Raw genomic sequence first — 15469 nt, 5'->3', positions numbered from 1 at the left:
TTTTTTTTTTTTTTTAATGAATTTAGGCATTTTTGCCTGCGTGTTTATCTGTGCACCACATGAGTATCTGATGCCCAGGAGAAGGCATCTATTGTCTGGAATGGAAGGGAGTGACCTTGAGCTGCCATGTGGGTACTGACTGGGAACTGAACCCAGGTCCTCTGGGAAGAGCAGTCAGTGCTCTTAACTACTGAGCTGTCTGCCGGGGCCTTCGTTGGCTTTTTTCAGTGTGGGTTCTGGGGACTGAATTCAAGTTCCCATGCTTGCAAAGCAAGCATATGACCAGGTAGCTATCTCTCCAGCCCTAACGTCACCATTTTCAAGAATAGAAATGACTGCCAAAAAAAAAAAAAAAAAAAAAAAAACAACAACAAAAACAAACAAACAAACAAACAAACAAAAAACCCCTGCTAGTATGAGATGTTTGCTTTTGTTTGTGCCCAGATACCAGAAGTTTTTAGAGTCGATGTAAGAAATGGGAATAGCCAAAGTGTTCTTCCTGCTTCCGTGCACTCAGCACAAAGCCTTCTGAGACCCCAGCACATTTCCAGTAGATACCAGATGGGGACCCTCCAATTCAGCTCTGGCATAGTCTACCTGGAGGTGGGGTCAGAACCCACAGGCTGAAGGCTCAGTTCCTAAGATGCCTCCCACCTCAGACACCATTCAGGATCCCCACAAATCATCGTTGGGTTCGATTTGTTAAAATGGTTCCCAGAACTCAGGAGGGTTACTTACAATTGCTAGTTTAGCAGGTAGGAGGCTGAGTCAGGAGGTTGACTCCGAGATCAAGGCCAGCCAGAGAGAGCTATAGTGAGAGACCCTATATCAAATAGTAACAGCGAAACGGACTAGATTATCATAAAGAAGATTGCAAAGGGAGCTGACGGACATGCACATCGGACAGATGCATAAGCAAAGGACACAAGTAAAGAGTGGGACCTGCTCACCTTCTCTTGATCCACAGCCCTCTCTCCAGTAACCTCCACACATTCAGAAAACCAAAACCTCTGAACCAGCTCCCTTGAGGGCTTTGTGGAGGTTTCATTGTATAGGCAGGGTTGATTGATGATTACGTCATTGGCCATTGGTGGTCAATTTAATCTTTAGTGAGTGGTTTAGTCCCTCTCATTACTTCAAAAGTGGGAAGTGGGCCTGAAACTCCCAGTGGTATTGGTCTTCTTAGAGGCCAGTCCCCATCCTGAAGCAACTAAATCCCTCATTTATCTCCTTGGCACCTGAGACATTTGCCCTCTCCCCCCACACACTTGAAGGGTTTTGGGACTAATGTGGCAAGTAACAGGAAATACCCAGATACACGTTTATGTCACAATAGTGCGTCATAAAACTGGATTGTGTCCACCACAGTCATAGATGTTGAGGGAAGAGTTATAAAGACCAGAAGAAACCTGGGGAACTGGTCCACAGAGGGATGTCCAAAAGAAGATTTCCAGTCAAGATGCCTCCCTCTCCATCAAACAGAGTCAAGGTTTAAAAAACAAGAAGCACTTGAAACAGAAAAAAACTTCTCGGGGTTGGGGATTTGGCTCAGTGGTAGAGCGCTTGCCTAGCAAGTGCAAGGCCCTGGGTTCGGTCCCCAGCTCCGAAAAAAAGAAAAGGAAAAAAAAAAAAAAAAAAAAAAAAAAAAAAAAAAACTTCTCATCACACATTTCACTTCAAGAAACACCTCTGTGGAGAAGATTTGCTCTGTTTTAAGAAATGAAAGTACTGCCCGAGTCTAGAATCAAATTTAAAGCTAATTTTAAAACAAAGCAAAAACTAAAAGACCTCTTTGGATGGGATTCAGTAGGGATGATTCTTGGACCTTAATTCAGATGTTAGTGTGAGGGACGCTGTCTTTTCCTGTGTACTAACAAGTTTGGCTGGTTTATGTGGGCAGGCAATGGCAACCCCTAGATAGCTTTAGATGGAGGTGGTCACCTGAAAAAAATCAAAACAGGATTAGAGAGATGGGACTTTCTGTCCTGTCCTCTAAAGGTTAAGCTGATCGCCAACAGGCAACAATCTAACCAAGTAAGCCTCCATAAAGAGACCTTCATCAAAACCCAAAAGGAGATAATTTGGCTAACCAGGATAAGTGAGCATGTGGAGGTTCTTGGACGGTGGTCCATCCTCCTACCTTACCCTCTGCAAGTCACCATCCAAAACTCACCAGTATCCTTGGTAGTATTGCATCCGGTTCTATGAGCTGTGGTAGCGACGCAGTAGAACCAAGGTGGAGTTGTGGGGATGACAGCTTAGAACCGGCCATCAGAAATGCAGGCGGACCATCCTGGGACTGTGGCTGGCATCTTCAGTGGGCAGCAGCTGGAAGAGTAAGCCCTCAGTCTGTGGGATCTGAGGCGTCTCTTGGAAGATAGCATCTGACATGGGCTGGATTTGAGGATTCTGGGTCAGAAATGCTTGCTTGCGTGCTTGCTTGCTTGCTTGCTTGCTTGCTTGCTTGCTTGCTTGCTTGCTTGCTTGCTTGCTTGGTGTGTGTGTGTGTGTGTGTGTGTGTGTGTGTGTGTGTGTGTGTGTGTGTTTTGAAGGTCCTATATATTTTGTCACAGACGTCTACTGCATTATATAAGAGTATGGCAGGAAAAACTGAATGTGGGGGTTTCTTCAATAAATCCTTAGAACTGTTCATTCTGTTTGTAGCAATCTCACTTAAACGTGGGTTGTGTGGGAAAAGCCTTCATCAGAAATGTATCACTGATTCCTGAGAATCAGCAACACAAAAGAGAAACTAAGGCAAGGAAGATACTTAAGAAATAGAGGGGACATAAGAAGGAAAAGAGCTCCTTCAACTTTCCTAGCTCTGGTCTCTCAGCCTGACAACCCTACCCTGAGACATCTTCAGTACGGGCCAGACCACCAGCAGAACTCGACTCCCCTTCTTGAGAAATAACCAGAAACATAAGTTAATGATGGCTAATGTGAGGCTGGAGAAATGGCTCAGCAGTTAACAACAGTTCCTCCAGGGGCTCTAGGTTCAATTCCCAGTACCCCCATGGCAGTTCATTACTGCCTGTAACTCCAGTTCCAGAGGATCCAACACCCTGACACAGACACACAGGCAGGCAAAACACCAATCAGTGCACATAAAATAAGAATAAATAATTTTTTAAAATATGGCTAATGAACTAATATGTGAGTCCAACCTTCCTGTGACATATTAATAAGTGGTGATGGTTCTTTTGATTGGTGTTATAGCTCTGCTATCCTTCCCACCTCCAGTAGGCTCCCTTTCAAGGATAGAACTCTGAGAATAAGAAAAAAGGAACACGGCAGTACATACAGTACATACTTCATCTAACACCTAAACTTAGGTTCAGATGTAGTAGCTTTGAAGCCGACAGCTAGCGCACAGCTAGTCCTGAGACACTTTGGTGTGTTTCTCTCCTAACCCTGCACTTGACTCCTTCAAGTGCACCTTGCTTTCTGCTCAACCTTGAAACTCCCTAAGGTTCCTTTATTCTGAGTCATCCCAGGAGTCTTTTCTGTGACATCCAGAACCCAGCTACACTTGAACAGAGTTCCCCATCCCTGAGGAGATTCCTCAAGCACTCATCAGGCAGCAGTCTGATGAATTTCCTGCTGCTTATGACAAAGCCTTAGCCTGTGAGAAATGCTGGAGAGCTTCCAACTCAAATAAAGCCCTCAGCGTTTAAAAATCTTATACAGAAAGACATTTATGAGTGCAGCGAATGTGGAAAACCCCCTAGCTAAGGCAATACCTCCTAGATTTGAGGGAAATATACATAGGAGAGAAAGATCATCTGTGGACTGGATATAATCTAGTATTCTTTCCTCTATCTAAATGATATTCTCTCTATGTATTTTCTTGCCTCCCTCTATCTGGCCGAAAACTAAAACTCGAACCTCTTATGTACAAGAAAAGTGTTTGTACAACTGGTCTACCTCCTCAGGTCACCAAACATTTTACTGAATCCTACCACCCATTCTACATTTAAGAATCCATATAAGCTACAAACGGTTGGTGAGAGCCTCTAACCCAGGAGGCAGAGGCAGGTGGATGTCTACGAGTTTTAGGTCAGTGTGGTATATATAGAGAGTTTCAGGCCAGTCAGAGCTCCATGGTGAGACCCTGTATCAAAAATTAGAAGGAAGAATCCACATACAAGTGATAAACATGGAGGCAAGCCAACTCTGGTGCATACATACTCACATGTCTAAAGAGCCTTATGACAGTGGGAAAGCTATCTCATTGTCAAGCCTCCTTAGCTAGAAGCAATACCTCATTAAAGATAAAAAACCTTTGTACTGAGAAGAAACCCTACGTATTTAGTGAATGCAGTAATCTCCAGCCGGAAGAAAAACTTCCTTGTTCATCAGCTAATCCGTACAAGGAAGAATTTTGAAAGTCATAGGCATGAAAAGTCTTTTTATAAAAAAGCCACAAGTAGGGCTAGGGATATAACTCAACAGTAGAATGCTTGCTTCTTGCTTACATACATAATTATCAGCAATACATACATACACACATATGTACACATACGTTAAACACCAGAGAATTCATAATGGAGACAAACCCTGCATGTGTAAGAAAGGCAAGAAATCCCTCAATATCAAATCAGATCACATTTGAAAATTCATATTTGTGGTATGCCATAAAATTTGTCTTGGTTTGGGTATGGTAGCTTGGGCTTATGATCCCAGCACTTGGCAATTATAGGCAGGAACATAGTGAAGGTAAGGCCAGCCTGGGCCACTGGAGAGCCTGTCTCAAAATGAACCAAACCAAACCAAAACATAGTAATGAATGTGGTATGATAGTGAGAAAATCATGAAACGGCGTGACAGCTGTCCAGAAGAAGCATTCTGTGAATGCACTAAGAGGCCTTGTTTACTCGAGTTGCTTCTAGTGCATGCAAGAACTATTCGAGTAACCCTAAAGTCCTGGTGGTCCATGCCTTTAATCCCAGCCCTCAGGAGGCAAAGCCACACAGATCTCTGTGAGTTCCAAGAAAGCCTGGTCCACATAAGGAGTTCCGGGACAGCCAGAGCTGTGGCTGTGAGACCCTGTCTTGAAACGAACAAACCATACATGTAACACATACCATGAATGTGAAAGGTATGCAAAACCTTCTTTTAGGCAGAGTTTAAGTACCAATAACAGTGAAAAACCTGATTTTAGAGATCAGAATGTGCACCACATGGGACACAAGTAAATGTACACTCATTAAACCTTACAGATACTTTGGACTTATGAAAAGTTTCAGCAGGAGTTTATATTTTATAGATTAATAGACTCAAGACTTCTCTCTCTCTCTCTCTCTCTCTCTCTCTCTCTCTCTCTCTCTCTCTCTCTGTCTTTCTTTCTTGTGACAGTCTCGTGTAGCCCAGGTTGACCTCAAAGTTGTTATGTAGTTGAAGATGACTTTGAACTTCTGAACCCCCTGCCCCGACAGTCTAATTGCTAGGACTACAGATATGAGCCACTAATCCTGATTTTTGTAGGGTGCTAGGAATCGAAGCAGGGTTTCATTCATGTCAAAGCTAACTTTTTACCCTCTGTGTAATTTTTAATAAGGAAAAGTTTTTCAGAAAATAGATAGTAGGCAAGAAAAGTTTTCACAACAAACATCATGAATGCTATTGGGGGTCGGGGAGAGACAGAGTCTTATGAAGCCCAGACTGCCTCAAACTTTAAAAATGTATGTTTTAAAATCATGTACATGGTATACATGTAGGTTTTGTACACGTATGAGAGTGTAGATACCTGCAAAGTCCAGAAGAGGGTGTTGGATCCCCAGGAGCTACAGTTAAAAGTAAGGTGAGCTGCCTGACCTGGGTGCTGGGAATCAAACTCTGATTCATTGCAAGAACACTAGGTGCTCTGAACTACTAAACCATCTCTTCATCCCCTGCAAGCAAAGTTCATGTAGCGAAGGATAACCTTGGACTTTTTTTTTTCTTCTTGGTTCTTTTTTTCGGAGCTGGGGACCGAACCCAGGGCCTTGCGCTTCCTAGGCAAGCGCTCTACCACTGAGCTAAATCCCCAACCCCAACCTTGGACTTCTGATATTCCTCCCTCTACTTTCCAAATGCTAACATTTCAGGCCACCACAACTGCTTTATTAATGCTAAAATTTTTAAATTATTCCCCTTAAAGATCATAAACAAATGATGTATTTATCCTACTACTGCCCATTATCATGGTGTTTTGCTTTCTAGGAGATTGAAACATTCCATCTTGCTGGATCCTTAAGCAGGAAGGTAAATAACTCAAAATAGCTTCAGGAGGGGTTGGGGATTTGGCTCAGTGGTAGAACACTTGCCTAGCAAGTGCAAGGCCCTGGGTTCGGTCCCCAGCTCCGAAAAAAAGAAAAAAAAATAGCTTCAGGAAGTCCCTGAAACTGACCAGATTGACTAGGCCCCTCCCTGTGAGAATAAGCAATACAATCCGAGAGTCCACCTCTGATGCTGAACTGCACTGAAGACAGAGGTAGCTGACCAGCTAGGACTCAAGCAAGCTAAGCTTAAAAGAAAACTCTCAGAGGAGAAAACCCACAAAGACAGCTCAGACCAGATCAGCTACCTGGAAGAAGTTTAGACCAACCAAAGCACCTGGAAGGACATTCTCCAACCTGTTGAGCTGCCTGAAGGTTGTGCAACATGCTTCAGATTTCCCACTGTGAGCTGCCACCCATGGTGGCATAGGGTTTGGTGATATTGCTGTCTTTGAGTTATTTCTGTTCTTGTAACTAACCCCTCACCCATACTTTGGTAAGTAACTCAGATAAACTCAATGGTTCACCAAGTTGGACTTTGCAGGGATCTGTACTTTGGATTGTTGGGGGGTTTTCTATCTAGGGTGAGTATACATATGTGTTACACGCCCCCCCCCAATTTTGTTAAACAACACATGGTTGTAGAGGTGTTGCACAATGAAATAGACAAATCCAAAGAACATAGGATTAGAAAAGAAAAACAAGGCTGTAGGCTGAAAGGAAAAGTATCATTCTGGACCCATAAAAGGAACAGAAGTCAGGGAATAAAAGACAAAGACAGGAGATGGGGGGCAGGGGGAAGGAAGGGATCAGGAGTATTTGTCCCAGGGGATAAAGGATAGAGAGGAAACAAAAGTGGCTCATAGACAAATGACAGTTTATAAAGGTACCAGGGGACCCCCCCCTCCGTGTTAGGATGAGGTGTTTAATTGTATTGGGTCGCGTTAATAGGGCAGCCAAGGGGGGCTTCTGAATGCTGGACTTCAATACTCTGATAGCTTGACTTTGACAGTCAGCCTCCTCCTGCAGGAAGTGGCCAAATAAGGAACTAAGCCTTGGTGGCCAGCTCTAGGAATGCAATCTAAGGGGTTTTAGCAAAGCAGAGGGAATTGGGGAGAAGGGCAAGGCCTGCCAGAGCTATGCTCACAGCCACGCTTGAGCTGACCAGAGGCCCTTCACCTAGAATGCACAAAGCCACAGACTCCTGATCCTCAGCCTTGCCTTTATGAGGTGCAGGGACACAGGCTTGTAGCTCCAGCACTTTGTCAGAAAGAAAGAGATAAGAGAGAGAGAGAGAGAGAGAGAGAGAGAGAGAGAGAAGAAAGAAAAGTCTAAAGCCAAGGAAGATACCCTCAGAGATAAGTATGTATCAAACCTTGCTTCATTACAGGATTCTGTAGACTTCTAAGATCTGGAGTGGAGCCATCTGAAAGAAGTGGGAGTGCTGGGATCCAGCCAGTGATGGAGAGCCCTCACCTAGCACCATGGGGTTCCAGGTACCATCTCCAAGGGAATCCCCCTTCCTATGCTCCCCCTCCGAGAGAGAGAGAGAGAGAGAGAGAGAGAGAGAGAGAGAGAGAGGGAGAGAGAGAGAGAGAACATGTGATTCATGCCTGTAATTCCAGTTCTGGAGAGTCTGAGGCAGGAGGTCAGGCTGGACTACATAGTAAGACACTGTTTTATAAAAACAGTTCCTAAAAGAATCTGCACAGACTATGAGGATGAGACTATAGAGAAAAGGGCCTTGAGCCCGTTCAGATCAGAAAGCCACAGAGGAGAGATGTTCATACAATTAAATTACATAACAGTGTACAATTCTCCGACGCAGCTCAACTTTGTATGAACTTCATGATCGATCTGAGAAAGTCTGGCATCTTCTTGAATCATTCATTGATCACCCCCACAGAGAGTACTCATACCAAGATTAGCTAAACCTGTCTGCTTGATACAGCCACGACCAACCATGCCACCTTGTTGATCTGTGTACAATAGTTCAGTCCTTGTTCAGCTGTATGCAGTCACCCCGCCTCTCTTCAACTCTATAATAAACACACTGAGCTTCCAGGGTGCTGAGGTTTCTCCAGCAGGGAGTCCGGATCACCTCATCCCAGCTTTCTTTCTGTACGCCCATCTGTCTGTCTTCAGTCCTTATTACCATTCCTCGACAAGTCTAAGTCCTCGAACCATGCAAGGACTTGGCAGTGAGTAACGCAAACGAGACACACACACAGCACCACAGAAAATATATGTGCACAAAGGTTTCTCCCAGAGAGATGGTCTAGGTTGCAATAATTAAGAAAGCCCGGTTATTTCTCTGGGAAATATCACAGAGATTCCTGTTAAATGTCCACAAGAGGGGTTGGAGATTTAGCTCAGTGGTAGAGCGCTTGCCCAACAAGCTCAAGGCCCTGGGTTCCGTCCTCAGCAAAAAAAAAAAAAAAAAATGTCCACAAGACTGGTGGAGTTAAATACAGAGAAAGATGCGGGGCAGGTAAGCTAGAGTACCCTATCAGAGGAATGTGAGATGGTGTGAGAGATTAGGAAACACTTGACACCTTTTAAAAATCGTTAAAAAGATTTATTTTTAGGAGCCTGTGGGGGTGTGTGGGTGTGTGTGTGTGTGTGTGTGTGTGTGTGTGTGTGTGTGTGTGTGTGTGTGTGTGTTCAAGTGAGTACAGCTGCCCTGGCAGAACAGATTCTCCTGATGCTGGGATTAGAAACAACTGGGATTCACCCTGCTTGAGTGCTTGGGAACCAAACTCAGGTCCCAGGGAAGAGCAAGAAGCACTCTCAGTGGCAGGACCATCTCTCCGAGCCCCCATTTAGCAGCTTCTTAAGCCAGCACTTTCCCTATGCCCCAGGCCTGCTACTATATATACATTTATGAAAGAGAAACAGAAGTACACATCCATATAAAGACATATACATGAATGTTTATAAAAATCTGACTTTGTAGCCAAGTGAGGTGACACATGCCTGCAATACCAGTTCTTGGGAAGTAGAAGGAGAATCGGGAGTCAAGGTCATCATGGGATGATGACCAGCCTGGGCATCATGAGATCCCGTCTCAAAACATAAGGGTTGGAGAGATGGAGAGGTGGGTTAAGAACATGGTTTGCTTTTGCAGACGACCCAGTTTCTGTTCCTAGCACCCATATGACACAACCATCTGTAACTCCAGTCCTAGAGGATCTGGAGCCTTTTTATGGTCTTCTAGGATATCAGGCAGACAAGAACAACCATGTACATAAAATAAATAATAAACATTAAAATAATAAATAAACATTTAAAAGTCTTATTTGTAATAACTCCAAAATGGAATGACCATTAACAGTTAAAAAGGAATTATGTAGCTATAAACACAGTGCTTTTTAAGCACCGAAGGCAAATGAATGGTTTATGTATGCAATAGCATAGATTAATCTCAAAATGATGATGCTAACTAAAGCCAGCGTGACTCCCACAACGTTCCGCACAGCAGGATTCTATTAGATAAATAAATATAAACAGATTAGTAGCGATAAGAAACAGGTCAGAGATTGGGCAGTGAGGGTGACAGGGGAGGGACTAGACAAATTCAGAAGAAAACTTTGACTAGGGATAAGTGTGCTCACTTTCTTGCCGGCAGTGACAGATTCACAATGTGTACAGATTCCGAACCCTACTAAGCTGCTTACTATAAACATGTGCATTTTAAGGCATGTTCTACCCCTAAGAGGGCAAGAGTGCTGCCTTAAGATTTCTGAGAGTTATAATAAGCCAAGGACAGTATAAAAATAGTTTAGAATTAAATCTCCATTTGCAATACAATTTAGACTTAAGATTTCTTAGACTGCGCCTCAATTTTACAAGACACTCAAAGATATTAGGAGCTGGAGAGATGAGTCAGTAGTTAAAAGCACTTGCTGCTCTTATAGAGAACCTGGGGTTCAGCTCCTAGCACCTAGATTGGGTGGCTCACTGTTTCCTGTAACTCCAGCACTAGGGGATCAGAGGATCAGATTTTCTTTTCTGGCTTCTACAGGCACCTGAATGCCCATGTTGCATATAAACACATTCTCTTCTTCTTCCTCTTCTTCTTCCTCTCCTCCTCCTCCTCCTCCTCCTTCTTCTTCTTCTTCTTCCCCTTCTTCTTCTCCTCCTCCTCCTCCTCGTCTTCTTCCTCTTCCTCTTCTTTCTTCGTCTCCTTCCTTCTCCTTCCCCTCCTTTTCCTTCTCCTCCTTCTTCTCCTTCTTCTTCTCCTCTCTCAACACACACAGATACACATGCCCCAATCTTCAAAAGAATCTGTGTGTGTGTGTGTGTGTGTGTGTGTGTGTGTGTGTGTGTGTGTGTATGTAGTCACACTTGTGGAGGCCAGAGGTCAAAATTAAGTAACTTCCTCATCACTTTCTACCTTTTTAAAACAATTATTACACTTGTTTATTTGGGGAAGGGATATTCACACCCTGATGCTGGTGTGGAAGTTGGAGGACAGTTTTTGGGAGTTGGTTCTTTTCTTTTACCATGTGGGTCACAGGGGTCACATGCTGGTTTGGCAACAAGAGCATTTTCCCACCTTCCTTCAGTGAGCATAAAGTTCATAGAACAACTGGCCAATCTTGGGATCTTGGGATCCTCTACCCAGTACCTCCAGTACTGAGATCACAGCTGTTGTTGTTGTTGTTGTTGTTGTCGTCGTCGTTTAATGTGGCTATGGAGACTGAACTCAAATCCTCAGGCTTCTGTGGTGAGCATTTTACCCACTAAGCCATTTCCCCTAAATAATATATGTTTTGAATAAGAAGAAAGCTCATTAGATTATAGAAATCGGGTCCAAAAGCTATAACAACAAAAATGGCACTGTAAATCTTTAAATAGTTTTTCAGATCTATCTTAATTTTAACAGGGGAGGTGGTGTGTGTAGTGAATTCTGGAGCCCACAGAGATATAAGGGTCCTTTGGAGCTGGAGTCATAGGTGGTTGTGAGCCAGGGCTATACAGAGAATAAAATATATGATGCCTGATGTATGATGTATGATACATGATATAATTTATAAATATGTGTATATATATACGTGTGTGTGTGTGTGTGTGTGTGTGTGTGTGTGTGTGTACATGACCTCTAGGTTTTACTATCTTTTCTGGATATGGTGATGACCTTTTTCACCAAAATTTGAAACAAAGGAAGTATAATTGGTTATGGAGTCTAAATTGAATACAGAAGAATATTTGTTTGTTTTTCTGCTTTTTGAGACAGAGTTTCTCTGTAACAGCCATGGCTGTCCTGAAACTTGATTTGTAGACCAAGCTAGCCTCAGACTCACAGAGATCTTCCTGCCTCTGCCTCCTGAGTGCTAGGATTAAAGGTATTCTCCACCCTGCCTATCCCTAGAAGGAATGTTTTTAATGAAATGTAAATAGTTATTTTGACTATATGTTTATGAAGATAAGGATTGGACCAGGAGCTTCATGCACGCTGGACACTGGTAGCCCCAGCTCCCTAAAATTTCTTAGACATTCTATCCAGTGGTAAAATAAATAATATAAATGTCCAAATTCTCATTAAAAGGTAATGCATTAAACTTTATGCATCCTAGAAATGGAAGTTCAGGGAATGAGATGTCATTCTATAGTTATTAGGGAGAAAAAAAATTAATTCCAGCAGCAGCTACTGTAGTAGAGTGCTTGTGTTTATGTTGGGAGCAGTAGGATCCAGTCCAATCTGCTTGAAAGCAATATAGTAACATCAACTAACAGTAACTGTTTTTATAAGAATGTAAATAACATCTATGTTGGTCCTGAAATATGGCATTTTAGCAAGCTAATTATTTAAACTAGAGATCCTTCGAGAACAACTGATCTGGGAGGACACTTTGCTTTGAAATCCCTTTATCTACCTAAATCCAGACTCTCCAAAGAGCACAGTTACTTTTGCTTCCTTCCCTAAGTTTTCATTAACTAACCCTATATCGTCAGGAATCAAGACTAAAGAATGTAATCACAACAGGACAGGTTTTTCAGGAGCCATCGACTATGTCCTAGGCCCATTCAATTCCCAAACACAATCCTTCACTAACTGTTGTCTAGGCCCGGGGTTCATTTGTTCCTCTAATATTGCTTTCGACTCCTCAAACTGGTCATCTTCCCCATCTCCCTCTCCCTACAAAGAAGGCAATATAATTATCTAGACCTCATTGGGTAATGGCACTTCTGTGGTTCTTCCTCAAGCATGTAAATAGATGTGTTTATCTTTTTCTCCTATTAATCTTCCTTTGTCGTTTCGTTCCAGCAAGTCAGTGGAAAAGCTAGGGGCCACTTTCCCTTTGCCCTACATCTACATAGTCATTCAGTTCAGCTGGAGAGAGGAAAGCACCGATCCAGGACATTTAATGAATCTTTTTTTGTTTGCAACAGGATGGATGAAGTTAGAGATAACGAAATGATAAAAATGCTAAGAAAGTCCTGTGCGCTGATCAAAGATAAGGAACTATTGCTCTCTCCGTGGACTTGAAATGACTTCCAAGGGATACTGTTCAGTGAAAAGGGCAAAATGGAAAAGCATTTTGCATGAACTAGTGCTCTGCTGGAGAAACAGAGCTAGATAGACTTCTGGAAGGACTTTGGGGCTGGGGGTGGGGGTTGGGGTTGGGGGGAGGGGCTGGAACAGGAGATCTGAAGAGTGCAGAGGCCAGGCCGTAGGTCGGAGGTGGGTCAGCTGATCCTTCCACTGATATATTTTCTTCTTCCCAAATGTCTTAGTTCTGCTGTTAAGGACTTGCCTGTTTCTGGTTGGTTGGTGGGTGGGTGGGTGGGTGGGTGGGTGGGCATATGTGGACCCAGGGCACTCTGCGTACCAGACAAGTATTCTACTGCTATACTACATCCCCAGGGCCTCTGAACATCTTTCAGCTCATTGAAAAAGACCCACGGAGGCGACCGAGAATACTCCCCTTTACTCAAAGTCAACTGATTGTGACTTTAATCACATATCCAAACACCGTCACAGCAACACCAAAGCAAACAGTTGATGGAATAAAACCTAATAGCGGTCAGAGGAATAATGCTTCTCTTGTTTCCTTTGCACTTGATCTTAGCCAAAAGGCAAACAAATGACTGTTTCATTTTTTATAAAACAAATAATGAGAAACCCTGCGTCATATCTTCCACCCCACCTTCCCCTTATCTGTGGTACGACTTTGTGCAGCTTTGGTCAACCACAGCCGTTTACTGATAGCAGAGTTCCAGGGAGTTAGCTCCTCCCTCAGTTTGACAGCTAGAGGCGTGGTTTTTACTGTAGCAACTTCAGCATGCAACTAAGTTTTCTTTCCTAATTAAGCAGATAACCTTCGTCTTCCCATTAAAGGGAGCACCTGAAATTCTAAACAATTGTTCCCTGAACAGTGATCATAATCATGGAAACTGTCTACAATGAATCTACTTGGATTGATGTGATGACCCAGTTACGAAGATTGGGCTTCAGAGAGCGGCAGTTAGCATTTCTTCCCTAGGCACAATGAGCTTGTGTCAATTCTTGTCTGGGTCTGTTCCTTTGTCAAGGTTACTTGGGATCCTCTCAGACAGCTGGAAACTCAGTGAGCAGCCGGTGTTTTTCTTTTGTCTGCGACCTTGGTGGTAGCTCCTGAGAAACATTTTGGAGGCCTGTGTTTCTGCTTTTGTGTAACAGAGTAGCTGAGGGGCTGGGTGTTCCTCCGAGGTCCCTTTCAGACATCAGTCCAGAGTACAGTTAAGTGTAAACTAATTTAAAACTTGCTTTTATTCAAGAGTGGGGGCTGGGAGTAGATGACTCGGCAGTTAAGAACTCCAGCTGCTGCTCTCCCAGAGGACAGAGAAGCCAGATTTGGTTCCCAGCACCTGCACGGAAGTCCACAACTGTCTGTAACTCCAGTTCCAGGGGATCTGACACTATCATCTGACCTCCGAAGCCACCGGGCACCCACGTGGTACAACAGACCTACATGTGGACAAGACATTCATACACATAAAATAAACAAATGAAGAAAACTTAAAAATAAACAGAATAAAGCAAGAGCTGGCAAGATGGCTTAGCTCGTAAAAGTGTTTGTTGCACAAGCCTGACAACCTGAGTTCAGTGGCCCAGAACCCAGGAAAAAAGAGCAGCAACTCCTGAGAGCTGACCTCTGTCCTCCTCATGCATGCTTGTGCCTGCAGAAACACACAGGTAGACGCGCGCGCGCGCGCACACACACACACACACACACACACACGCTACATGAAAATAAACATTATTTTTTAAAGACTAAGCAAAAGAGCAAGGCAGTGGTGGCACAACCTTTAATCCCAGCACTTGGGAGGCAAAGACAGGTGGATCTCAGTGAGTTCGAGGCCAGCCTGGTCTACAGAGCAGGTTCCAGGACAGCTACAGCTGCACAGAGAAACCTTGTTGGGGGAGGGGGAGACCCTAAACAAGCAGTGGCCAGCTTTCCTCTCTGTGTCTGATTTGGCGTCAGCTGAACAATGACGGGGAAATGACAGAAGGAAATGACAGGGACAGAATGGAAAGACAGCTGCAGGATCTGGTCCCCTGGCTTGATGGTTTCCTTTCCCAACAAAGTAGAAAGGCATTACTAGGGAGTGAACCGGAAGACAACAGAAACTTCAGGGGGGTGGGCTGAGAACATGTGATTGACAGGCTTCACGGAGATGGCTTCTAGAGACCAATCAAACTTCCCGGGGCCCAAGAGATGACTCAGAGGTTAAGAGAGCTAAGAGGTTAAGAGCTTCAAGAGGAATCTGGTTCAATTCCCAGCACCCACATGGCAGTTCTCAGCTGTCTGTAACGCCAGTTCTAGGGGATCTGACACAGACAGACAAGCAAAAAAACACCAACGCAAAAGAAATTTTAATGGGGAAAAAAAGGGAAAAAGAAAACACTTTCTAGGAATTCTCACCAATGAAGCATATAGAGAACTGTCTTCTTTTAAGTTTATTTAAATTTCAGTTTTTGAAACTCAATGCAGGACAAGCTCTCTATTTTGAGTAAGTCTCTGTTCTCATATAAAGCCCCACAGCTTACCCAGCCTGCCATAGGAGATTGCAAATATAAGGGCTGACCAAATGTTAAACAAGGTGAATCATAAGCCGAGAGATAGAAAAAGAATAGAAGTTTTTTTTTTTTTTTTAGAAAACCAAACTCTAAGCCAAATGCAGCAGAGATTAAAACCCACGGGGACGGGGCTCTGAATATT

At 43.6% G+C, this 15469-nt stretch overlaps 1 long non-coding RNA gene across 1 annotated transcript; it reads left to right on the top strand.

The window, feature by feature from the left end:
- Positions 1 to 5670: 5670 nt before the first annotated feature.
- Positions 5671 to 14301, top strand: LOC134480153 (uncharacterized). Its single transcript, XR_010054346.1, has 2 exons — positions 5671 to 7756; positions 14025 to 14301. It is a non-coding gene; the product is annotated as an uncharacterized LOC134480153 (long non-coding RNA).
- Positions 14302 to 15469: the final 1168 nt, after the last annotated feature.

Source organism: Rattus norvegicus, chromosome 8, assembly GCF_036323735.1.
Source record: "Rattus norvegicus strain BN/NHsdMcwi chromosome 8, GRCr8, whole genome shotgun sequence".
Taxonomy (NCBI): Eukaryota; Metazoa; Chordata; class Mammalia; order Rodentia; family Muridae; genus Rattus; species Rattus norvegicus.
This window is presented reverse-complemented; position numbering and strand designations above follow the sequence as displayed.